At 38.8% G+C, this 26,348-nt stretch overlaps 1 protein-coding gene across 10 annotated transcripts in view; it reads right to left on the bottom strand.

Annotated features, from left to right (window-relative positions):
* Positions 1 to 26,348, bottom strand: part of PLCB4 (phospholipase C beta 4) — a 200,677-nt gene that overhangs the window by 123,658 nt on the left and 50,671 nt on the right. For 2 of the 10 annotated variants that reach the window (XM_040551652.1, XM_040551651.1), the window contains exon 3: positions 3,144 to 3,211. The exons of the other annotated variants lie outside the window; for them this stretch is intronic. The gene's annotated coding sequence lies outside the window, so the exon portion shown is untranslated. The remainder of the gene's footprint in view (positions 1 to 3,143; positions 3,212 to 26,348) is intronic. 10 annotated transcript variants of the gene reach the window in all.

Genomic DNA, 26,348 nt, shown 5'->3' on the forward strand with positions numbered 1-26,348 from the left:
TGCTTGGCTCCTGCTCCCCATGAGGCTTTTATGAAACATTTAGACTTCACCAGCTCTGCAAACAGAATACAAAACACTGCCTGTAGCACAGAACATCAAGGTACGATACACTTGATAAACAGAAAGAAAGGGCAAGTAATTTTTTTTTTTGTAGCAACTGATGTTAAATTTCACAAAGGGCTACTCAAGTTTTTGTAACAAACCGCATGCCCTGGTTGCTTTTGTTACTCATCCTGACCACAATAAAATGTGGCATGCTGGTCTTCAAACAATTAACTGTAACAAAGAGAAGTTGCAGGGAGAAAAAGAAAAGAAAATACACAGAAGACTACTGAACTTCTAAGCATTTATGAAGTGGATTTAGGACCAAATGCGGTAACATCTGATAGAAAGGTGACATACATATCCTTCCAAGACAAAAGCTCTGTCTGTATTGGCAGCCTGACATTGCCAGGCAACTCACACTGAAGCACCAAGGGCATATCAATGCAAGGAGTTTGTTAATTGTTGTAAAGCCACCATGTCATTTTATAATGCAGGAAGCACCAGACATAGCAACAGATGAAAAGAAATGTTTTAAATGTTCCCTATTTTTTTAAAAAAATGCTCATTGGATACAAGCTCTCTTTTCCAATATTTTCAGCAAACTTCTGTACTAAACAGATCTCAACCATTGTGTACTCGTGTACTTACATAAAAGAAAGTTTACTAATTGCTGCCTTATTGCAAGGATCTCACATGCAGGTTTTTAAACTTTCAGTCTTGCAGCAAAAAAAAAAAAGTATAATTCTGAGAAAGGTTCAAACAGGCTTCTGAGCTGCACACAAAATATTCAAGGCCAGTAAAACCATCATAAGGCTTAATTACAGAATACAAACAGTTGATTAAGATAAACCCTCATAGAGCACAGAATCTTTTGTTAGAGATTTAGCACTGGACTTAGATGCTACAGCTTGTTTGTTTTTAGATAAATAGAATAACACCTATAATAGATACTGAAATACTGGTTTATACTTCTTAAATAACACTAATTTAAAAGTAAGCCCTAACATAACCTGATCATGTTTGGTATTTTGAAATTTCAATAAAGACACACATTTTCATTTAGGAAATATATACCCATGCACCAAACGACGCCTGAAGCTAACAATACAAAAGCTTTCTGAACTGAGCCTGGATATTGTTCTACTGTAGCCCAGTACTTCATTATCCACTTGATTTCTGAACAGCATGTATTCTCTCCAACCCATATGAATGCCAAAAGAAACTTCTGTTGCTGTTTGTCAGTTGCCATGCTATTGTCAACTATTTCACCCTTTGGGAATATAACATCCACCCACAATTTCTCAAGTTTGTATTAGTAAGCTCTGCCTAGCACTAGCTGTATTCCCAGGAAAAAGATACCATTTTTCAACTATCCCTATCACTTATTTAAGCTTTATAACAACATAAACAGATTCAGTTTAAGCATTAACAGTGATACTTGAATCATATCCAATAGCAAAGAGGGAAAAAAAAAAAAGAGCAATACCCTTTGGTATATTTCCAGCTCCATATTTTCTGTGGACATTAGATCAGAAAATGCTGAGTTGTTTGGCCTAGAGTTGAATTTATGGATTAAAAAGGCAAGTCTGAGTAATGCCTGTACCAAATAGTCCTCCCTTTTTCTTCACGGTTGGGTATGCACAAATTTGTCTGCCCAGTACTGATAGAAGAGAGAAAGATTCAAACTTTCTCCAATGTTTACAGTGAGATTTGCTTTGGTGATCCAGAGCCCCTGGTGATAATGAACCATCAGACCACAGGATATAAGTACACTGTCTGCTCCACAGTGTTTCGCAGTTTATCACTGGAACATCACCCTAATTTTTCCAGAAGGATTTAATAGATTACTTAAGAGAGCACAGCAGTGCGCTCCCATGATAAACAGATATGCTTTAAGGAGCGAGACATTTGGGTGCATCACAAGAAGTTGTCCGGAGGAATAGTCATTTACATCTCCCAGAGTGAACCTAATGGGATCCTAAAATGTGTACTACATACCATATCCTCTACGGTGAAAAATTTTGGCATTACACTCTAACCTATACCTCCTAAAGTGAGCAAGCTGTAAGAGCCAGAGTAAGGTAGCAACAAACTGAGTAATGCTGATTACAGACAACTCCTATGACTGGAGGAAAGGGATTCCATTGGCTTGAAATCTCAGATAGCTGTTGACCTATATAATAAAAGACTGGATGTAAAAAACAAAACAAAACAAAAAAACTCTCTCTCAATTTAGGACACATATCCAGTATTTCTTATTAATCTGTATGCTGTGCACTGCCTCAGCTTCAATTGTTGCATGACACTCACACATGGCAACAGAGCTCAAAATTTCATCATGAAGATGTCTCCTATTTAGAAAGAGAAAGAACTAGATGGAACATCTAGCTGATCTTTTTGCTGGCTTGATTTTGTAATGAGACAGAGGTTACTATGAACCAAACAAAAGCTAGGCAAGTGCCAAACCTACGTTATAGTTTTGTTATGGTGACCCGCAATCTGGGAGTGCTTCTGGAATCCCATTAGCTGCTTGGGCAGCCCTGCTATACAGAAATGTGTTTCCATCTGCTACTTCATGAAGTTCCTCTTCACAAGTTGGTCATCTACATGGTAATAATCCCCGACTACTTCCTCTCAAAGTAAGCAGGCTCTTTTTGTGGAAATATTGCTACTATCAGCTACCTCAGAATTTACCAGTCACTAGTTTTCCAGTGGCAATAGCCCATAGCCCACATGCTATAGTCACTCCCCAGAAAAACATAATAAAGCTGGCAGCAGGCTGTGATTTTCAAGTATTATAAGCCAATACCACTGTGAAACACATAAAACCCAGAAATTAACTGCTAAAGTAACAGCCTCCCTGTTCTCTCATACTCATAATCACTTTTATTTTTACTAATTATGGGATAATGTATGTGAAACCAAGTCATACACTTGTTAATCTATAGGGAATTGATTAAAAGACTGATACAATAGTGGACTGAAAGCTTAAACTCAGAGACGGAAAGAGAGGAAGGAGGGCGCAAGGAATAGAACTGGAATAGAATTTGCAAATTCTATTCCACTTATAATTTCTAGTTTTTAAACAAGTAACTTACAAAGTAGCTCTGGACCGGATGGAAAAACAGTAGCCTAATTAGGCTGATTAGCTGGGAAACTCTTCCTTCTGTGAAGCAATAAAACAAAAAGAAGTTCAATATAAAACCTGGTGTCATCTACTAAATCTCACTATAGGCAAAAACACACCCCTCCCACAGTTCACAAAAGTACAGTATCAAGATAATTTATTTTTTTTTAATTAAGAACAGGATTCAGTTATGACACCTAAATCTTTCATTGGAAAGTTTTTGCTACGTGTCTTTGCATAGAAAAAGATAAGTTATGGCTGGTAGTGCTGGAAGCTCTGGATGAAGTATGCCATTCCCCACTGCACTGTGCCAGGACAGTTTTTAAAATTCATAAAGCATCCTGAATGATTAATAATCATCACAAAGGAGCAGCTGAACAGTGCTGCCACATTTATATCTTCCAGAATAAACGCTAGCTGATTTTAATTGTTTGCGTTTCATGTGTTCCTTAGATGAGCAACATAAAGTTATGGAGCCCCAATCATATACCACACACTATTTTGTGTAGCATTGTACCAAAACAGAACCAAAGACATTCTGTGTCCTAAACTGCTCATGGGAAAAGTTGATAGCACACATAGCTAAACTAAAGGGGTAAAGCATTGGAATTAAGATAATACTGGTCACACAGGGGTCTTGAAACAGCAGTATTTTCAAAGAAAAGAGATTTTCTATGATGAACTGAAGAAGGATAAATGATGTAGCTTGTCAGATGTTAAGGTAGTACCATTTGCTGCAAGAAGAAGCAAAAAATCAGAGTATAAAGAGGTCTTGAGTTGAGAATGTAAGAAGTGAGCAATGAATGCTTGGGTCCTGGACTGCTCAGTGGTGAGGGTGTATTTCTTATTACAGAAACAGAACAGAGGTGAAAACCACTGAGAATCATGGTAAAGAGCCCTGAAAGTACAAAAGAGTAGTTGATGTTTGATGTCCAAGACAGGGGAGGACGCAAACAGGGCAATGGCATCGTCAAAGAAACAGGGTAAAAACTGTGGAACCATTTCAAATTGGCATGAGCGAAGTAGGACTCCATTTTATCAAGACAAGTCAAAACATTTATCAAGACAACAGGAATGTGACATATTAAGAATCTGGGGAAGAATCACATGTGTGCATGGATAAGAAACTTTTTTATAACAGATATTAAGCTAAATGCATGACACTCCATTCTTCAGTCCGTGACCCAAAGAGACCAGATTAACAGAACTGCTTAACACCTAAAATTATCAGTCAGAGAAGCATCATGATGGTGCTCACAGCACTTACTTTTGGGAAAGAGGGAAGTAGCAAAGGAATTTACATGAGACCAAGAAGGACAAAGGAGGCCCTGTAGAGAAAGAGTGCAAAAGCAGCTTTTAGCTGTATGTGTGAATTTAAGAAAAAAATGAAGATGGATAGGGGAGACTGAATTTAACAAAGTGCGCCAACAGTAGATGGAGCTGTGAGATAAGAGAAAAATCTAACTTTTAAGGGGATGAGTTAAAATAGCAACTCTGAAAAATCCAAACTTAAAACCCCATCTTCATGTTAAGTCATTAAACAATCCACAAGAGCTGTTTGATATGCATATGACAGCCATACCACATTAGCAGAAGGAGCTGAAACAACCTGTACCTTCTTTTTCCTGCCCTTAAATAAGCAAACGTTGTCCATGCCTAGTGCAAGTTAAATCCCAGCCAGCTTGCTGTCAACCAAGTGCCAGGATTAGCCAAGCACTAAGCAAATGCAAACTCTTGATCTGATTTAACAACTGCATTGAGGGGTTGTACACATTCTTCATGCTTTGCAGTCTACACTGCATGCTAATACCTTCTGATTTTTTCATAGAAGCACAGATGAGAATTTCATACTATTTTCTGAGATCTATTAGAAATAAAAGAATTATTTACGATGAAGTCTGTTTACCTCTGGAAAGACACAAGTAATACTTTGAGGTACAGGGTAATAAACACTAAGGATATTTTAAAAGATCTGCAGAGACCACTGGTATCACACCATCACCATAAGGAAGTCTATAAACAGACTGCAGCAACGCAGGCTCCACTCCAGACCCAAAACAAAGCTGGACAACACTAATAACTCCAGATGGAATTAGAAATTTTATCTGAAACTTTTCTGTAAACAGAAACAAGGAAAAAAAAATAAACACCTAGTCCTGTATAAAATGGATTCCTTTATTGAGCAATGTACAGTGAGCCTGTCAAGGATAAGAAAAGCTTTCCCTGTCATTCCCAAGACAAATCGACACATTTTAACATCTGATTCTTCTGTGCACACTCTCCAAAAGCAGCATGCTCATGCTTGTATGCAACTGAGGCACAAAAATGGAACTACTTCTAGCCTCTCTCACTGAAGAAAGACCCCAGAAGCACTGTGAGAAGAACCAAAAATAGGGAGATGATATATAATCTTTAATCCTTCATTCCATGAGGAAACCTTACCACTACCCCAATTCCACAAGTAACCTGGTGGCCAGAACACACAGATGATCAAATTGGCATTACCAGGCCTACTTTTCCAGAGACCTGGAAAAGAGCCTGTGTTCAAAAGCTTGTTTACAGATCTCATCAGTTAGCCTGATAAAAAATATCATCTGCTCCTACAAATCTTGTTTCTTCAGGTAAAAAAGAAACAAATGTGTTAAATATAAGCACCTGATTGGCAATATTTATAAACAATTCACAGGGGTGTCACTGAGGCCTAACCGCGTCACATGGTGCTAATTGCAGTGTGGGGCCTAATTCAACAAGCTGTCAGATGGCCTGTCAAATGGGAATTATGTGCATAGCTACAGGATAATAAATTGAAGTATATGATTAACTTGATCAACAATAACAGAGTGGGAGTACAGGACAGGTTTCATTTTGTACATAAATGGGTCTACAGTCACACAGCTAGCCTGCTGTACATCAAACAATCCATTTCTCTTATTTTTGTGAAGCTGAGCTTTAAATCATGTTACATAATTTATAAATCACTATACTGTAGCCTACTGATTAATATCATGCTTGCCAGTACTCAACCAAGTCATTTCCAGACACAGGGGAAGCCACAGAATTGTTCTGGGGCCCTTCAGACTACTGACATTCATGCTAATTATTTGCCACTTCATGGTCACGTATAGTTAGATATAAAGTACAGCATGACAGGGTTGGTTAAGTCCTTTATTATTTAAAACATTTTTACATGTTATTCCTCCTCCTCCTACCCCCCCTCCCCAAATCAGCATCACAGCAAACATACAAATGGCACTGAAACTCATTCAGCACACAGATGACAATTGCCCCTGCCACATGCTGTCCCTAACTGCAACACCCTTACAAGCACAGAGCCCGAACATGTGCACACACAAACAAAATCCATGAAGAGCAAATGCACAGCTGCCTGCTGAGATGTCCTGCTTCCCACTGCAGGGCCTCTGCATCTCTCTCTGCGCTCAGTGAACCTTGCTCCTGAAGACTTGATCAATGAAGAGACAACAAGAAAGGGGTTAGACACACAGCTATCCACCTACTCAAAGTGAATGGCACTGCTAGTACATGACCAGGAACAGTCACCCAAAGGGGAGGTGGGGGAGGTTAGAATAGCAAACATTTTCTATTTGTTTCTACAAACTCAAGCATTCGATCATTATAAAAGAGAACGCAGTAAAAATAATGTTTAGATCTAACAACTGCCAAAGCCAACAATACAAAATCTTTCTGGTCCCCAGCGTAGCTAGTCAGCTGTACAGTATGCTAACAATTGAAATTTTATTGTTGTTGAAGAAAAAAAAAGTGATTGGAAGTACTGCAGTAGAATTCCAGGCAGAGCAGTAATTTCTGCCATAACAGAAGGACTGCTAGACGATTTGGAAGATTAATAAGAAAGCCAACATTCACAACAACACTGCTGGATAGGCATGGAGTAAGGAGGCGAGGGGAATGGCAGTGCTATTCTATTTTCTTGAAGAATACTGGTCTTGATAGTTTCTAATGACAGTGAAATACTTCTGGGAAGATCAAGTTGATAAACACACACGATCAAGTTTGCCTAAATTTGGCACCTAGTAGAAGCCACATTCTTATAAAAATTCGTAAAAACCCTGTAGCAAGCAAGTAGGGAAAGAAGGGGGTTTGTCTATCCAAGTTCACAAATCCTAAATAAGAGAGATGTGAACTTCCTCTAAACCCTTCATAACACCTACAAAGAACATTATACAAAGATCATTATACAAAGAACACAGGAATTACACAAGGAACACCGATACTTTTTTTAGGGAGACTGCATTGTCACCAGGTGCAATCTAAGTTGACCACTAGTTTCCTAATGGCAAAGCCACTTTAAGGGGTTCCTACCATCTTTCGTGCAGAATTATGTAAATTGGCAGTCTACTGCTGTCCTACTCATCTGTTGTGTCCGTGCCGCTGTTTGCGAGACTTGAATAATTTTAAGAGAAAACAACAAATCACAAAACCCTACCTCTATCCTTCCTTCCTACATTCTTTTTTCCTTATTTTCTAAACTTAGTTCACTGATAAGGGTTACAGTTTGGATTGACAAACAGATGCATGAGCACAGTTGAGGCAATACTCAGTAACAGTGGAATAAGGAGAAAAAAACATCAGACTCGGAGTAGGAATTATTAAAAAAACCCAAAACTTTACACCCAAAGCAATACAACATGGACCTGTGCCCTCACATTCCTATTTCATGCTGGCCAGAGGCATTCATGTTTTTCTTCAGTTCTGCCTTGTGTGTGCACTTTAATTGTAGCATGCTAACAGCAGTTGGCATTTTAAAAAATCCTGGAACTAGGGATTAAAGTTTTAAAGGATTTAAGGGCTGCGATTTCAAGCTGCTTTACAATAGTAAAGAACATTGACTTCTACAGAGAGTTGTAACAGGAGCAGTAAAAATCATGTCCAAATGGATGTGGGGAAGACAGACGGTATTCAAAATGATGAGATTTTAAGAACCAGCATACAGTAACGTGCCACAGCTAGAGCAACACATGGAAAATGAACTAAAACTCTTAACTGTTTGCTGGACTTTGCAACTGCTACTTCTCTATTGAGTCAGAGATCTTTCTGTTAGTGCTGATGTATATATGTACCGTAACCAGTGACTTACCCACTATTATACCCCTAGTGTGAAATCCTGGGCTTACATTAGTCAACAGAGAAAACTGCACCAATGTCAATAAACAGAGGTTCCTGAACTGGGGTAAGGAGAGTACTATTAAAGGGCAGAGGGAGACAGCTCTTCCGGAACAGATGCACTTAGCTATTCTTTTAGCTTGGTCTCCCCTCACACTAACTTCAGCTGTAGGCTCAGACTATTTGCCTGTGTGCAGCCTTTTCACCTGAAAAGACAAAGCGTGTAGTAAGCACCTGCCTGCACACTGTTGCTATTGAAAGCCAGCACTTCCAGTAAATCACAGAATCGTCTAGGTTGGAAGAGACCTCCAAGATCACCGAGTCCAACCTCTGACCTAACACTAACAAGTCCTCCACTAAACCATATCACTAAGCTCTACATCTAAACATCTCTTAAAGACCTCCAGGGATGGTGACTCAACCACTTCCCTGGGCAGCCCATTCCAATGCCTAACAACCCTTTCAGTAAAGAAGTTCTTCCTAATATCCAACCTAAACCTCCCCTGGCACAACTTTAGCCCATTCCCCCTCGTCCTGTCACCAGGCACGTGGGAGAATAGACCAGCCCCCACCTCTCTACAGCCTCCTTTAAGGTACCTATAAAGCGCGATAAGGTCACCCCTGAGCCTCCTCTTCTCCAGGCTGAACAATCCCAGCTCCCTCAGCTGCTCCTCATAAGATTTGTTCTCCAGACTCCTCACCAGCTTCATTGCCCTTCTCTGGACTCTCTCGAGCACCTCTCTCGAGCACCTCCATGTCCTTCTTGTAGCGAGGGGCCCAAAACTGAACACAGTACTTGAGGTGCGGCCTCACCAGAGTCGAGTACAGGGGGACAATCACTTCCCTAGACCTGCTGGCCACACTGCTTCTTATACAAGCCAGGATGCTGTTGGCCTTCTTGGCCACCTGAGCACACTGCTTGCTCAAATGCTCTTGCCCAACTGCCTGGTGCCAGTATCAGCTGAGCAAACCCACTCTGGAGACCACTGCAAGAATGTAAATTGGGCAAGACCACAGCAGTGAGAGAAGCTTATGTATTACCCCTCTGCTTCTGCAGCAACAGGCACAACACTAATCCTGGGAGCCCAAGGTCGCACCCCTCTGCTCCACAGAAGGTCCTTGGATTCTGGGGATGTTTTTGGTTATCTGTTTTTGGCATCAAACTCCCTCACATGCTTCTCCAAAAGGTTCAAGTTTTAAATCTATACATCTTCTCAAAACACCCAGCAACAAGTTTGTTCTGAAGCCTCAAGTGTTAGGAGTTCATGGGAGCTCATTCTGCCTTGAAATGATAGCTGCACATCACTCCTCTTTCCTACAGCACTGTACTGAGTCTTTGATATTATTTATTGCATTCACTTTAGAGCAATTGAAATGTAAAAAGAGGAAGACCTTCAAAACCACGAGGCCATTTCAAGAAAAATGCCAACACCCCCCCATACTCAATTACAAAGGTTTGCAGACTGGTCAAACAGAAGCCCACAGTTGCCACAGAAAGTAAAGAACCTTCTGTAAGACAGGATGTGGCAGGACCAGAGAGAAAAAGCCACAAAAATATTTTCATCACAGCAGTAACTGCCTAATTCAGCTTGATGAAACCCATCATTTGTTACTGGAGACAGCACTGATTCCTTCGGCAGTGACTCAGGAGTGATACAAAAGTGCCTCTACAGAGCAGCCACACCATACGTAAATCCCCACAAGTGGAGATTTCTTGTAAATAGACAAATATTTTGTGCCTGAAGAGAGAAAATACACATGTGAAATAGAAATGAAGTGCTAAACTCTAGATAGATGGCAGCCAGTAGAAATAAAACGATTTAAAATATATGTTTATATTCACTGAAGATCTAGGTGCTCTGACTCGCACAATTCTGTGAAGGACTGCAATGAAATGAATTAAGCAGAAATACCGAATGATGATTCCCCAAATTTTCACTTTGTGTTCTAAAGGATTAAACTTGAAAACAGAAAAAGGTGGCCCCTTTCTGGCTGCAAAATGATTTGTGAAGATTTTCAGAAGGTGGCAGTTTGACAGTTTAAAGAAGTTAGGACAGCATAAAGTCACGGCAAAGTACTACCATCCCAAAAAAGCAGCATATTTTGCATCTAGTCTTTCTTCTGATATTTCTATTTCCTTTTTCTTACTAGGTCAGAATAAAACAAGATTTTCTTCTACATATCCTTTTGCTACTGATTTGAATGAAAAAAGAATACACTGACTGTCATTATAACTTGCTTGGAACATAATGAGGTATTTTGGAGAGTTGTGTCTATTCTAGCCTCGTGGTGATAGAAACAGAGAATCTATCATGACTTCCATATATACTGTACTTCATGGTTGGTTTTTGTTTGGTTTTCCCCCCTAAGGGTATACCAGAAGACTGTTTTTTTAAAGAAGACTGAAAGAAACACAATTCCTTCTTATGTGAAGGATAATGAAGTTAAGGAGTAACTATCTGTATTTTTCCAATGGAATTCTATCTTCAATTTTTCTATTCATTCTTTGCTTTTGTTTTGTCTCATAGAGATCAAATTAAATGATTATCTTAAATTTCCACATATCATTTGCACAAGCCAGATTTGTATTATTTTTGACCAGAAAAATCTCAACAATGGTGTGTTTCTAATCCTTCAGCCTTACACCCACTTCCATATTTATATAATGGTATATATTCACTTCCAGATACTGACTGTAGATTTCAGTGACACAAGTGGCTTTATTATTATTATGAATCAAATTAGATTAATATTTCTAATGCATGAATAGAAGCTCTTAGTGGAACACTGCCTTTGGTCTTGTCAACATACACATTTTTACAAATTATGACTCCTTCAGATTTCTTCAGCATAAGGCCGCAACTCTGCAACCACCTGCTCAATGGGGCCTCAATTGGTTTGAACTCAAATGATCCAAAACCTGAACCAATTGTCAAGGCCTCACCACAATGCAGCCATATCCTGATTTTTATTCCCCAGTAGCACGTAACTCATGTTTTGTGGAAAGGCCATATACTGACTTCCCTGTGGTTGGTTTATTGACAGGTCTACAAGGTGCCATCCCTACTCAGCATCCTGTATGAGAGCTTCCCAGGGCAAATGCCATGTCTGCCGCAGGAACGCCATCTATGGTCGGGTATCTAGTATATCACATTTATCTTCAAGAAAGCTGTAATACAGAAAGTCTCAAGTAATTCAAGTTTATACAGTAAATGCTCAAAAGGGTTACAGTAACAGTCTATAAGCCGAGGTTTTACTTGTCTACTGCATCTTTTAAGGCAATGATATTCTCTAAATTTTCATTTTACTGTCTAATAATGAAGCATATCACCACCTAATCTTTTTCTCTCTCCAGTTCTTCTCTTTTAACCTGTCATGCACTATGGCTTTAATACAATACATCACTTTGACATATATACCCAGCTTCTGTAAACAAGGAGGGCCACTGATTTCAACTATGCAATGTATACTGTCTCAAAAAGGAATCTGTCGTAACTACATGTTCATTAACATTTCAACCAGAAATAACAGGGGAGCTATTATTTCAATCAGGAGCAGCAAGATGAAGCATGTGAGAATCATACTTAATTTACATTCAGTGATTATTCCTTTTGAGACAAGGCTAGGGTACTGCTGGGACGGGCAATCTGTGAGGGTCACTTAGGGATGGATCTCAAGTGGCTCCCCCGTGCTCTGAGACAGGACTTCACTCCCCCAGAAGTCCACATAATGGCTGTTAACAGTAGTTTTCAGCACTGTCAACCCCATCACCAGGTCACCTCTGGCAAAACAGCACAAGGAACTTGAGGACTCCTGTGAAAATCTCAGACCAAATATGAACAACTGTGACAATTTGTTTTCAATCCCTATGCCTAGGCTGGGCCCAGGGAAAAATCCCTCTGCAGACCCGACAATGTTGCCAAGTCAAATACAGCAGACTTCTTAGAAAGAAGTCCAACTGATAACCACCACTCAAAGCAAGACCTTCCTAATGCAACAAAACATTGATTTCTATGGAAATTCCAGACATTTTCAAAAAAAAGTTGTCTATTCTAGATTCCTTGAGCATCTGAGTATTTGCATCTCTGAATGTATTCATGTGAATGAGACTCTGTGAGACTTAAACAAACAAAAAAAAAACACTGCTGCAATGGTTTGTTCACAACAGTATTTCTTCAACTGAAGTTCACTAAAGTTTGGTACTGGCCCAATGACTGATGGGTCACCATTCCCATGAGATAACTATTTGAACTTGTGCACATATGGGAACATAATGCTGACCTATTTATATTTTTAAGCCAGTCCGTATAAGATGCATCTGTAATAATACAGTGCTCATGGATCTCTCACTGAACTTCTGCCATGTTTCCCACTTTAAAAGCCATTCCCTTTGGAAGCTATATGTGATCAAAGAGCTTTAAACATTTTTTCACGTCACTGGAATGGTAATGATTTCAGCACTGGAAGCTTCTTATTTGAGTAGGAGTTCATGAACAATCACAAAAGTACATGTCGTCACTATGGTCAAACGATCCTGTCTGGAACGGAATGAAAACATATACAGACATTTAATACACAACTGGAGAAGAAAAGGTCCATTCTTCAGAACATCAAGTTAAACATTTTCAGCATCAACAATAAAAGCTAAACTATGATAACATTTTCAGTTTCATGTATTTAGAGAATCAGTTGAGTGCGTATACAAATATATTACAATACTAAAAAAAAAGTCAACAAAGAACTACAAAGGAAATATGCAAACTTGCAGAGCCCCAAACATATACCCTTCATGCAAGTGGTTGGGCTATATGATATAAACACTTAAGATTTGCATTTCATTTAATAGGATGGTTTTGGTAAAGAACTCTAAGTTCACTACTAAAATGATGGCTTGTCATTCAGCAACTAAATGCTCTAATTCATTTAAATGTATGAATCAAGTCTTACTCAAATTTTATGCTACCCCTGTTTCATCTTATAATGATTACCAGTAAAATGGCACAAAAAAAAAAAACCTGCATGGATCAATGTTTCCTCACGAGGGGAGCGGAGGGGCAGGCGCTGAGCTCTGCTCTCTGGGGACAGCGACAGGACCCGAGGGAATGGCATGGAGCTGGGACAGGGGAGGGTCAGGCTGGGTGTTAGGAAAAGGTTCTGCATCCAGAGGGTGGTCGGGCACTGGGACAGGTTCCCCAGGGCAGTGGGCATGGCACTGAGCTGCCAGAGTTTAAGAAGAATTTGGACAATGCTCTCAGACATAGGGTCTGGTTTTGGGGTGGTCCTGTGTGGAGCCAGGAGTTGGTCTCCATGATCCTTGCAGGTCCCTCCCAACTCAGGATATTCTATCATGCTGTACGCTATCATTTCCCATGAAAATCTCTATATAAGCAAATATCGTAAGGACATCAATGCAGTGCCATGTAAAATTATCCAGTATCACAAAAGTCTGAAAAGCCAGGTACTTCAACTGTCATCTTATAAAAAAAAGATTGGTCCAAAGTATTCTGTATTGAAGTATTCTGAATATATATTCTGTATTGCCAACATCAAGCCTTATACAATTATTTAATTCTAGAAAGACTATTTGGAAGTTGCAGAGAAGTCACATTTTAACAGAGAAAGGCCTTGATAGAAATGCGTACATTTAAGCCTATGATTGACCACACTTCCATGAGGCTAGTCGTGAAAAAATAAAAAAGGCCTAAAAATTATTAGTTACAAAAAGAAGAACAAAATCATCAGACATTCTATTCTGTGGGAAAACTGAACAAAAGCAAGTTCTAGAAACTGAGGAGCATTCCAGGGAGCCTTTGTATGGAGTAAGATCCCCCCCACCACCTTTTTTTTTCCCCTAAAGCTCCAGAAAAGCCAACAATAAGCAAAAATGAGTGATACAAAGACAAAAAGAGGAAATGACCTTAGGTACAAATGCAATAACAGAAAAATGTAAACATATATGCTTTCATATTTGTTTCTTTATAAAATATTTGTCTATATACTTAGATAATTTTCAAAGCAAAGTTGATGATACAAAATTTTGATGATACAAATCCTCCACTTGGACTTAGAACAGCTTGACAGTAACTTTTTTGTTTTCTACTTTACTTGTAACATATAGATAATAACCTACATAGCCACTATTTTTTCCCTATAACTTAAATCTCCTAAAAGCTACAAATACACTCCGTCCAAAAGAAAGATGCTTTTCTTTGGGCATTCTTAGAATTCTCCATGATGATTACTGAACAGAAAGACTATTCACAGCGATCTTATCACTCTACTCCCACATATTATAGTCTAGTTTGCTTCAGTGCAGGCAGGTGGAATGCAAGTGATTTCATCTGGACTGCATTTGGCCCTTACAAAGCTAATTACAAACCTGTATGGAATGAGCTTAAAGAAAATGCATGAAATAATTTACAATACAGTTGCTTTGTGCTTTAAGAAGATCACAAATGAAGCTGCATCAGGTTTCTTTTTATAGTCAATCAAGCATCTCATTTCACACAGAAAAATGCTTTTCTTCTTTGGGCACATTACCTGCATCTCTAATTTCTTACATTTGACATTACACACAGAAATAAACTGGTAGGGTCATATTTGTTACTGTTTAAATAAGTTGTATCATGAGAGCTGTAAAATCACAGCTGAGCTGTACAACTACAAAAAAAGGCAGCTTTTTAGAGCTGTTTGGGGGGCTTTTACTTGCCATGTAAAAACTACCCAGTTTTCCATGCTTGTTTACTCTCTCCTTTCCCCCTAGACTCCATAAGAGTCTAGAACAGAAAGAAACTGCATTCCTGGCTTTGGCTTGCTACTGTTTCTTCTAAGGATTTTTTTTTTTAATGGTTATGAATCAGAAAATGAGCATGATTTCAAAGTCAAAGTGAATTCTGTCACTGACTTAATTAGAGCTAGGATTTCATACAGAGAATGTTACCATATGCTATTTAACATTATCTGTAATGTAAACTGTTATATGAAATACTGTCTGACTGTTAAAAGAACCAAAAGCTGTCTAGCGACTTCCTAGTTCATCATATTTCCAAAATTTGTCTGCTATAAAAACTCAAGCTCCTTTTTTCTGCTATTCTGCTATTTCTGCTTTTCTGCTTTTTTCTGCTCTTTTTTTCTGCTATAAAAACTCTAGCTCTCCCATTCCGTACCAGAGAACCTCTTCATTTAAGAAGGAAAAAAAAAAGAAAGGAAAAAAGGTAAAAAAAAATTGTTTCTCCATGCAAAGCCAGGAACATATCTAAGCATAAAATTTCACCAGTATTGTAGCAGACTGGTTTCAATTTATTAAAACCACTGATTTGATAAAGACTAGAAATAGGAGAAACAGGAAACTATATAAAGAATAGAAAAACTGATACCTTAAATATGGAACTTTTTGGCCCAAAGTATGTGATCTTTAATAAATTGACATGTGAAGAGGCAGTCAGTGTGACTCGTCCAGCTAACTACATTGTTGCTCAGATCAAAGATGAATTTTAATTGTTTTGAAAGAAAAGGGAATAACCTGCAGAACTAGAATATGTTTTTTAAACAATACAAGGTGTTTGTTGATGTAAGGAAACAGGACATGACAACCACTGTACATTAAAAAGATGCAACTATATTTTTCATCTGGGAGTGTCCCTGATCAAATGCCAGACCACAAAAATACCAGAATAGTTTCAATTGGCCTGCAAGGGCACTGTCCATACCCCGCCCCTGGAAGTGTTTAATACCAGGTTGGATGGGGCTTTGAGCAACCTGGTCTGATGGGAGGTGTCCTTGCCCATGGCAGGGGGGTTGGAATTAGATTGGCTTTAAGGTCTCCCAACCCAACTCACTTTGTGATTCATTCTATGCTGTATGCAGAGCCAGGCCTGAACCTCACAGCAATACCCAAGCATACCCTCCCAGACATCCAGGGCTTCCTTGCCTGGGAATTTTGGCTGGCTCACTGCAGGCTTCAAAACAATAGCACCAGACAGCTTAGATCACCCAGGTGTTTGGGTTCAGCTGCAAATTTAAGCCTGGATATCACCAGTGGTACAGATGTAGCCTATTTGAATTTACAGATTACATCCCATAGTCTTCACTACAACACAGACGAAAGTGGTGACCTACAATGGAGATTGCCTAGGTAGGTAACTCTCTGCCACATATAATTAGGGTAACTGTTCCTCTCCATACAGAAGTCTACTCTGAATTTTGTAGCCAGACAGATGACCAGTCAATTTTGAAGGAGGGGGAGAGACTGACACTTTACCAGATAGAGCTGCAAATACGGCTTCATAATTCATATGCAAAGTTTCCATTTTCAACATTTATGTAAAGGTTCTTGCAATGTTTCACAACTTTTCTATAGGTATTTGATTTGGTTTATTTTGAAAGAGTTGCTTGAATTATGCTTATTTTATGAGGACTCCATTACTCATGTAATTCCGTAGGTTAAGTAAAAATAGATAAATATATTTCATTACATTTTACTGGATTTTCAACAAAGTTTTATTGAATTTTTTTCAGTAGGGAAGAATTTACAGAAAAAAGTCTCGTAAGTCTTTTGACATTTTAAATTGCTAACTTTTCTATGCTGTAATAGGTACTTCTATGGCAAAGAAAATCAACAACGCCTCTGCCAAAAAGTCACAATAGGTTATGTACAACTTTAATAAGCACAACAAAACAAAACAAAAAGAGCTGTTATCAGACATCTTCCAGTTGCAAGTTAGAATTAAAATGGCACTTACTATATATAAACTATTGTGTACTAGACCAGTTTTGCCTTTATTTGTGTATGTGTACCCATCATATTGCAGTTCTGTAAAAACAAAACTGAATGAACAAATGGTTTACAATTGATTCATCTAACTCAATCGGTACATATTTTATTTCATTTAATTTTTAAAAAGGAAGAAATCTTATGCGTGCCCCAGCTATGCTCACCATAATTTAACAGTAATGTATCCAGACAGCCTCTAAGTCAATGAACCTTCACTTTTCATCAATTTGCAATGCAATGCCATTCCCCACCAGCAGCTCCGTGCCATTCCATTCACATCACCCATTTCCCATGCACTGTCTTCCACCTGTCCACAAAATGCTCTTGAGCTTCATGTCAGTGATACTGTAATTCAATACTTCTCCTTTAATTAGAAGGGCAGCTAACATGGGAAGATATAATTGATATAAAATCTGATGCATTTCAAACAAAACAACAACAGTCTCTTCATTACAGCTTCAATCTGTCAGGCTACTGGCCCATTTCCATGATTTCCTAGTAGCATTTTTCAGTATCTTACACTTGTCTTGCATGTTATTGAGTGAATGAAAGATAATTTCACTCTCTACCACTCGTATAAATGTTCTTGAGTTAAAAATAAATCAACCAATACACAACAAAAATACAAGTAACAAGGAAAGTGACCAAGTGTATAACCACACAGAGGAACTGCTCATGCAAGTATGTGCTTACAGGCCTTAACTGATTGGATGTATAAAGGACACATTAAAAATAACATTAACCACTGTCAAGGCAGAAACAGTCTGTATTTTATTATCTTCTTTGCTAGCTTTCAGTTGCAGCAAACTAAAACTATATCAATCAAGAAGTGTTGTAATCAATACTACATAAATTCAGGTGGGATGAATTATATCAACCAAAACCTACCAGAAACCAAATCTGATTTTTTTTCTTATCCAAACAAATCTGAATTGCAAAAAGCAACTGTATAGAACCATTAAGAATACATTTTTTTCTGTATATGCACACATTTATTCTTAAATAAGTAAAGCATAAAAAGGACTTATCTTTTAAAACCCCAATGCTATTCTCTATCTAACCACTCTTTGATACAACTCATCTCTTCTGTGAAAAATAAATGGCACAAGAATGAGCCTGAAAACATGTCTGTATTACATCTGCCAACCTTTAACAGTGGACACAGCTAACACTGCTGCTGGAGGCGGCGTTGCTGCACGCACCGAGGTGCTCAGCCACTCTTCATCCTGCCAGCACCAGTGAGGCCAGTCAGTGCAATGCTACAGGGGGCTGCCTCTCGGCGCAGGTACCCAGACGTGCCTGCTTCTCCAGTGGTGCTGACATTTCTGTTAGCACTGTTGCATCCCTACTGGCACCCAACCAAGCAAGGCAGATGGGTGACGCTTCAAATGCGACTCTTGATGCTGTGCTCACACAGCCAGCTGCAGGACAGAGGTAGCATAAACACAGCAAAAACTTAACTGGAATCACTCTGACAGTGCTATTCTATGTCTTCCTCCATGTGAGAAACAAATTCCTTCTCCTGAGATCTGAATTGCCTCACCCTGCAGTACAGGGCACAACAACATCATGCCAGAATGACTTCTACAGGGCACAGAGAAAAAGGAAAAAGCAAAAGATGGAAAATAAATTCGTCTCTGTCTCCTCAAAGTCAGGTAACTCTACCCCACACACACTCTACCAGTTGATCCAGTGCCTCTCACTGCTTTGGCTAAGGCTGACCCTCAGAAACAGAAGGTAATCATTATCCATCGTATTTGCCATCCCCACGCTACTAGCCTCTCTGCAAACCTGTGAAAGGATCTGTTAGCACAGAACACGGTTCTATCACATTAGCCATTTTCCTTTCACTTATCTCTTTCTATTGATTTTTAAACAAGCCATCAGAACTTGAACGAGACACGGCTCCTGCACTAAAAACTAAGCAGCGTCTCAAGACTGCAGGCAAAGTGCTAAATTCAGGACAAAACTCTCAAAGTGTTCTATGATAAAGATTGGGCCTCCTGGGCAACCGTACAATTACAGCATAATGCAAATAAATACCTGTGTCTGCATTATCACAATAACATCATCATCAGACAACACTAGATCATCACTGACTGTTGGTTCAGAATGCCACCTGATGTAGAAAACGAATTATCTGGTGCTGTCTCTGCAGTTATCTCCCATTTTGCTGACCCCTCCCCCCCCCCCCCCAAAAAAAAAAAAAGCACAAAACGGACAAATTTAGAAGGCAAATAAGTCATCTTTTCAATTTGTTCAAAATCATCGTCTAGGAAATGATAAGAGAATTCCCTTGTGCAGTATTGCAAATGAAAATAAGATGTTATGAGAGAGCTAAAGAACAACTATACTACAGCTGAAGAGGACAATAAAGGCATTACGCTAAATGATTTCAGTGCCCCATCTATCTACTATTTTCCAGTTATGATTAAAAGCAGAGGCAATGCAAAAAGACTGATAATATTGATTCTGTTTGACATAAATTTCCTACCAGACAGCAAACTACTGTGAAAGAATGCCTGGTGACAGATTTTATGGTCACATACAAAACAGGCCCAAATTATCACAGAAATAATTAAAAAATAAAAATCAGCAGACCACACAGATTGTTAATTGCATTTTTATTACACATTCTCTGAATATACTTGCAGATCAGATCCATTTTGTAAACAGGATTTTTATGGCTTAAATTCCATAAAGTAAATAAATAATCATCATCAGAGTAATCAACTACTGACCCCAATCTAAAAAACTGTGCTTGTCTGGAGCGGGAGCTTGCATTGTGCCGTTACTTAAAAGAAAGAGCATATATAACTATGAGCTCTCCCTCACCTAAACAAACATTCATTTTTGTTTTGCATTCCTCTGATCCGTTGTGGGGTTTTTGGTTCATCTTTTTGTTGTTGTTGTTTTTTGGTTCTTGTTTTTTTGATTGGTTTTATTTAAAAAAAAAAAATTACCACATACTGACAATAGCTCTTGGTACAATGCAAGCCAGCCACGATTTTCTTCCAATATAGGCCATGTAGCCCTTCCAACTAATTGAGGTCCAGTCACTCCCACATTTGCCATATAAATGGAGTAAGCAAAATGGTCCTAAAAGTTATCTGCAGTTTATCTACCTCTCTGTCCTCTAACTAGCAATACTCAAGTAGGCCAAATAATCAAGAATGAAAATGCACACAAAGGCAGTCAATTTTTAACTGTATTTTTTTCTTTGGAAAACATAAAACCTTCAAAAGAGTCACATGTTTATAAGAGAAAAGGGAAAGTATCTGCAGACATAGCCTAATCAATTTTTCCCTTATGTGGGTATAGCCTAGAGCAATGCACTCAACTCCCAAACCTCTAGATCCCTAACACAATAAGGCATGCGAGTTGATACATACACGAAGAATACCCCTGTACAAGAAATAAACCAAACATTTCTTTTTACTAACCTTAAAAATATATTTACAGTGATGCTTTTTAGAGATGAAATGTAGTGAAAAGCTTCCAAAACGCATTTGGCTTCATATTTATAAGTATCTATTAATTCTGTAAAGTTCAGCTGATAAGCTCCTGTTAATTATAACACTTTCTGTGCATGCCTTTCATCTGAGGTTCTGGAAGTGCTTGGAAAATCTTAATTAGGTCTCAGAACACCACTGTGAAGAAAGAGTATTCTCTTTGCACAGAAGTAAAGACAAGGTGCAGACAGATTACGTGATTTGCCAAAGGTCAGAAGAAGGCTCTGGTCCTAACTGGCACTTAGCAGACACCAGTGTTAGCAGAGCTGTTCTCTCCAATACCCTCATCTCCAGTCGCATCTTGCAACCACCACACCGCTTACTTCTGTCCCTCACGTAAATATTGTATCCCCTCTTTGATTTTCACTCACAGATTTAGCTGGAGCCCATGGAGACTCAGTCTATTCCAAGGAAAGTTCATTTCTAGTTTGGGGCAGTTGCGTAAATTTCTCTTCTTTAATCTGAACTGGTCTATGCAGGCACAACTGTTCGTTAAAGCTACAGCAAACCTTGCTGGGTATAATTAAATGTTGTGCCTGGAAGGCTGGAATATCTTATAGCATCAAAGGTTTAAAATCTCATTTTCAGCCCCGATTACTTGAACCACTACTATAAAACTACAATGGATAAAATCTCATCTGAAGCCCATTAAATCTTTGCTGTTGTAATGGAAGAGTAGCAAACAATCAATTTGCATTTTCCAGGGATATTTACCTCTACTGCAGCTTTCAGTTCTGCAGTGAAGCATACTGTCTGCCAACTTGGTCTAACTTAAGTCCAAAACTTCCATTTTTTGTTGCCAATCATCTGCTTCAACAAACCATACTAAAAAAAAAAAAATTAAAATCTGCTTTCATTTGTTTAAAATCAAGTGAGTAATTCTATTTGGCAGGATTTATGATAGCTGTAATACAAACGTGAAGTAATGAGATGACAGCTATAAAATAAAAGCTCTAAAAAAATGGGAGTGATAAGGAGAAAGATGATCAATTCTTCTAGTTGTAAGCTAAAACATTATTCAGCTTCCTACACAAACTTATACTGACGTGTCTGACAAGATGTTTGATGCATACATGCCCTTGTACCCATACAGAATCAGAACTACTCAGACACCTCAAAAAAAACAAACAAACCACTTTTCAGGAGTGATCAGTGCACACAGCACATAACCTTTGTGCTCGTCAATAGATTTTCAGAAGATCAGGACCTGGTGGCAGCAAACCTGAGATGAGAGCATATTGCTCTCCTGAAAAGTTGACATTTACCATGGAATCCAACTGGCAGCTCAGCTTGGGGGAATAAGGGAGGGGAGGGGGGGCCAGAAATCAAGTTCACACTGCCACTACACTTTCAATTGAATTTAAACCTCACCTAAAACACAGCAGATTAGGAGTAGTCAAGCTAGTGTATCCAAGATATTACTCATTCACCAGGCAGGGAAAAGGTTCGTTTTTGAATAGGGAATAGACCACTACAAATTATTGCAAATCCTTTTCTATTTTGTCCCAGTTAAATCTTCTTACTTAATCACTCCTTGAAAATATAAGATATGCTTTCATTCACGTTACAAAAAAAAAAAAAACAAAAAACACTGCTGCTTCACACTACTCATTAATTTGAAACTTTTATATTTGGAACCATCATTTTCCATTCCAACTGTACTGGTGAGATGCACAAAGACGAAAGAGTTGTCAAACAAAACAGCATACAGTTTTTAAATGCAAACACAGCCAATAGGAGCTTTTAGAAAAACACAACCTTGCAAAAATCATTTGGAAGTTGAAACTGTGGGTATACCCAGCACTTCCAGAAAAAAAACAAGAAGCATGGGCAGCAAGCAAGAAAAGTAGTGCACAGTGCTTCTACATTAAAAAAAGTTGGAAGTGGCCCCTCATACGTAGAAGAATGGAGATGAAAGCATTTCTCACCCAGGTCAGACTGATGAAAACCTGGGTGGGGATAGTGAAGACCTGATCCTAAACAACAACATGAAAGAAAAAAAAAAGTCACCCCACTATTTTCACATACCAATAGGAAGAAAAGAGTAGTTGGTGAACCCCCTGATATTGATGAGGAGCAGAAGGGCTGCTGCCAGCCACCCACAGATGCATTCCAAAAGAATATACTTTCTTTAACAATGTTAGAGATATTTCAACTTATTGTTGTGCTTAGAGACAGTAGCAGTGAGATGTTTTCAAACTGGGCCTCATTTCTGAGCCCATGGTTTGCCCCAGAGGGCACTGCATGTTAAACAAAATCCAGTCTTACAACCCTGAGGCAAGTGAACAGCTCTCATGACAATATATGGACAGACAACCCAAAACAAATCAGTCAATACTCAGAAAACATGCTGGCTCCTTGAACCCACTTGCACAACCAGCCAGAGCCCCTTATTTATAGCTTTTCAGATCGCAGGGAAGCTGAGGATAGACTGTGTTAATTTTATATCATGTTTTTTAATTAAATTTTTCAGAAACTCAGAACCCAATTTTCTCTTCATAATATGAAGCTTTACTGGATATCTGTAAATAGAACATGGATTCATTTCCATATAAAGAGATCTAAATATACTACCCTTCACCAGTGGAAAAAAATAGAAAACCCCATGTTAACTAACAATCCATCTAATCTTTCACAGACTTTACACAGTGAAATCATTAATACAGCTCATGCTGCTACACATCAGTCCCTCTGAATAAAATACAGACACTAGTAATGGGTATCAGTGATACTTTAGTCCAACTCTCCGCGGCTAAAGAAACACTTCATTAAACTGAATGAAAAGAATGAGTATCAGGTTGGAAAACAATGGCCTTTGAATTCCCGCTTCTACTGAACTAGATCGACATTTTGCCACTGATTTTAGCAAGGGCTGAAATCACAATTAATTCTGAAGAGCACCAGTAAAAGCAGCAGAATTTCCCACTGAATTTCCTCCATGACGTGCATTTTTGCCAAGCAGGGTGTCAGTTGCAGCCATAAAGCAATGCCTTCTGAGGAACCTTTCCTCCTGCTTTCTAACTATGAAAGAGCACAGGGGAAAACAGAAAGAACCGACTACTAAAACAGGACGTGAGAAGTGAAGAGCTGTTTGTTGTTTTTATTTCAAGCACTCCATGGTTTCTCGAGTCATAATCATCACAATGACAGGGTTTTTCCTCAGGTCTTCATAACTAAACTAAACTGTACATTGGGATTTGTGGACATAACTTAGCAGACAAAGGGTTGGTCAACGGTAGGTAGAAAAAAATCCAGTTGGTTGTCTGTGCTCAGGTTTACTCCTGGTACATGCAAATTACCACAATTTCTAATATATTCATTACACAAGAAACATCATAAGCTTAAGCTATAGTGTAATAATATTAAAAAAATAAATTTAGAAACTATGCATGTTTTGAACATGTAATAAAATAAGGCATTATATCTGTTCATTCTACTTACTATCTAATGCATACACACATTTGTCAGGGAAAAATCATATTTCTTCAGATGTTTAAAAATGTTCATTAATCGTCCAACTACTCATTTAGTTTAATAAAAAAATATTTTAGCAATGAAGTGAAAAAAAAGAAATCATTGGCTTTCGAAAGAAAAACAGCTACAGAGTTTAAAAATATATGCAATTAAACTGTAAGCTAAAAAGCAGAGTTCTACATGTACCATTTCCAAACGGTTTTTGTACAACATAACCAGGGAGGCTGGCTTCATTTCCCAGCATTGCTTGTTAATAGCTTGAGAATGAAATACTTATTGTGGGATTCTGGTGACTACACCACTCAATTGTTAGAATGATTGCAATGTCACTCAATAATTTGATTGTCCTTACTGAGAGCCATTAGACACTGAATGTTTCTGAAAATCTGGGACTTGTTTAACCAGGAACTGATCTCTTCTCAAAATATCACCAATTATTTATGAGGGAATAGTTGTTTAAGAGCTTTTGACAATTCGAATGTCTTCTAAACCCAGAATCATGTAAGAATTAGCTAATGATTCTGATGGTAAATTATCTTAGCAGGAATGCAAGAAGAATAATGCTTGGTTTTAAATCATCATATACTACCACAGAATAATAAATAATATATATATTTTTTTAAAGTAACAGAGGTATTTACCAGGCAGTAAAGCAAGAGCCAGTGAGTCCTAGACTAGTAAGTTTCTTTGTGTGGGGAATCACTTGAGTCTTCGGGTATTCTTTAGCAGCTTTGGAGCAGTCCTTGCGTCAATAATCTGAAACACATTTCAACAATTTTCCTCTCCCTGAGGAACCATGCTCTCAGGTCAGGGTGTGGGACTGTGAAAAACTGGAGTGGAAGAAGTTGACATCACGGGTGTAAACACCTAGGCTGCACATGGCTAGGTGCATAGCAGAAAGGTGAAGGAGGTAGAGAGTACAGAGAAAAGGGCATACCTTAAGTTGGGGCAGAAGGATTTCCTAGTAGGATGGGTAAAATAAAGAACATATGGCTATGGAAGCATGGTGGGAAGGTGACAGTTAGAGAAAGTAGGGGAGACGTGACTGATTTAATAAATCAGATACAAAGCTGAAACTGCTGCTGTCACGAGTAGCAGTTCCAAAGCAAACTATGGATGAGAACTCATGTAAGGTTATAAATAAGCATCACAACAAATAGAGCTTGTCCCCAAGCTCCACTGTTTCCAGCAGAGGTACTCAGTTTGTACAGCCAAGACTCCCTCAACATAAACCAGTTCATGTTAAAGGAAGGAGCATCCACCTTTGAGATCAGGGGAAGGATACAACATCCCGCTTCCAAAATGAGGAAGGTTAGGTGACAAGCCATCAGGAACACTAGGATCCCCAAGCAACCAGCAGGAGAAGTTCTCCATTCCCCACCCCCATTAACTTCTGGTCTGTAACAGGAAACACCTTTTTCTACCTTCTCTGGAAAGCAGGCTCTGACCTAAAAACAAAGGCAGATAATTCACTGGAGCATTGAAGTGTGCAAGTGAGCAAACAGCATGATTCCAGAGCAAAGGGCGCAGACAGCAGAACTCCTCCTGTTCCCAGCTTTTCATCCTGACTCAGTGTAAGAAGAGATTTACCTGATGAGGAAAGAATCAGTACAATAAGCAGAAAGGAACCAGCACTGCTGAAGAAAGGGTGAATGTGACCCCTTTTTCTTACACTTCCACCAACACGGGAAATCTCCTGCCAAACTCTCTCTGCCTTCATTTGGCACAGGAGAGCAAGCAGTCTGAGTTACACTGCTGCTCATACCAGCAAGCTTTGCACCTTTCAGAGAAGTCCTTGCTCTCATGATCTATCCAGATCATCCTATCACCATCATCATACACACTTCTCTGATACACTCTCTCTCTTTGCTCCTTGCCTTTTCTCTTCTTCACTCCCCAAAACGGCAATATTAGCAATACTACCTTAAAACGGTAATAAAATAATCAAAGCCAGCATGAAGTCTGAACTAAATTCACTTCCTCTTTGAGTTGTTTCTTCCTCGCTCATTCTTCTCTTACTTTCGACCCAGATTATTACCAGGGCTAATCTACAATTTTCAATCAAACCTGGGATTTTTATGGAGAAAACATGCATTTGATTACACTTATTTTTGCCTGACCCCATTCTCATCAATGATTCAGTTTTGGGGCTGCTGTTATCACACTGGCACTATCACAAACTCTTTTTTCCTCAAGAGAAAGCAATCGGTGATTAGCTGTAGTTCCATGTTTCTGGGTGAGGACTGCATCTTGTGTTTGCTTGGTATTGCAAACACTG

This window comes from Cygnus olor, chromosome 3 (genome assembly GCF_009769625.2).
Source record: "Cygnus olor isolate bCygOlo1 chromosome 3, bCygOlo1.pri.v2, whole genome shotgun sequence".
NCBI classification, from domain to species: domain Eukaryota; kingdom Metazoa; phylum Chordata; class Aves; order Anseriformes; family Anatidae; genus Cygnus; species Cygnus olor.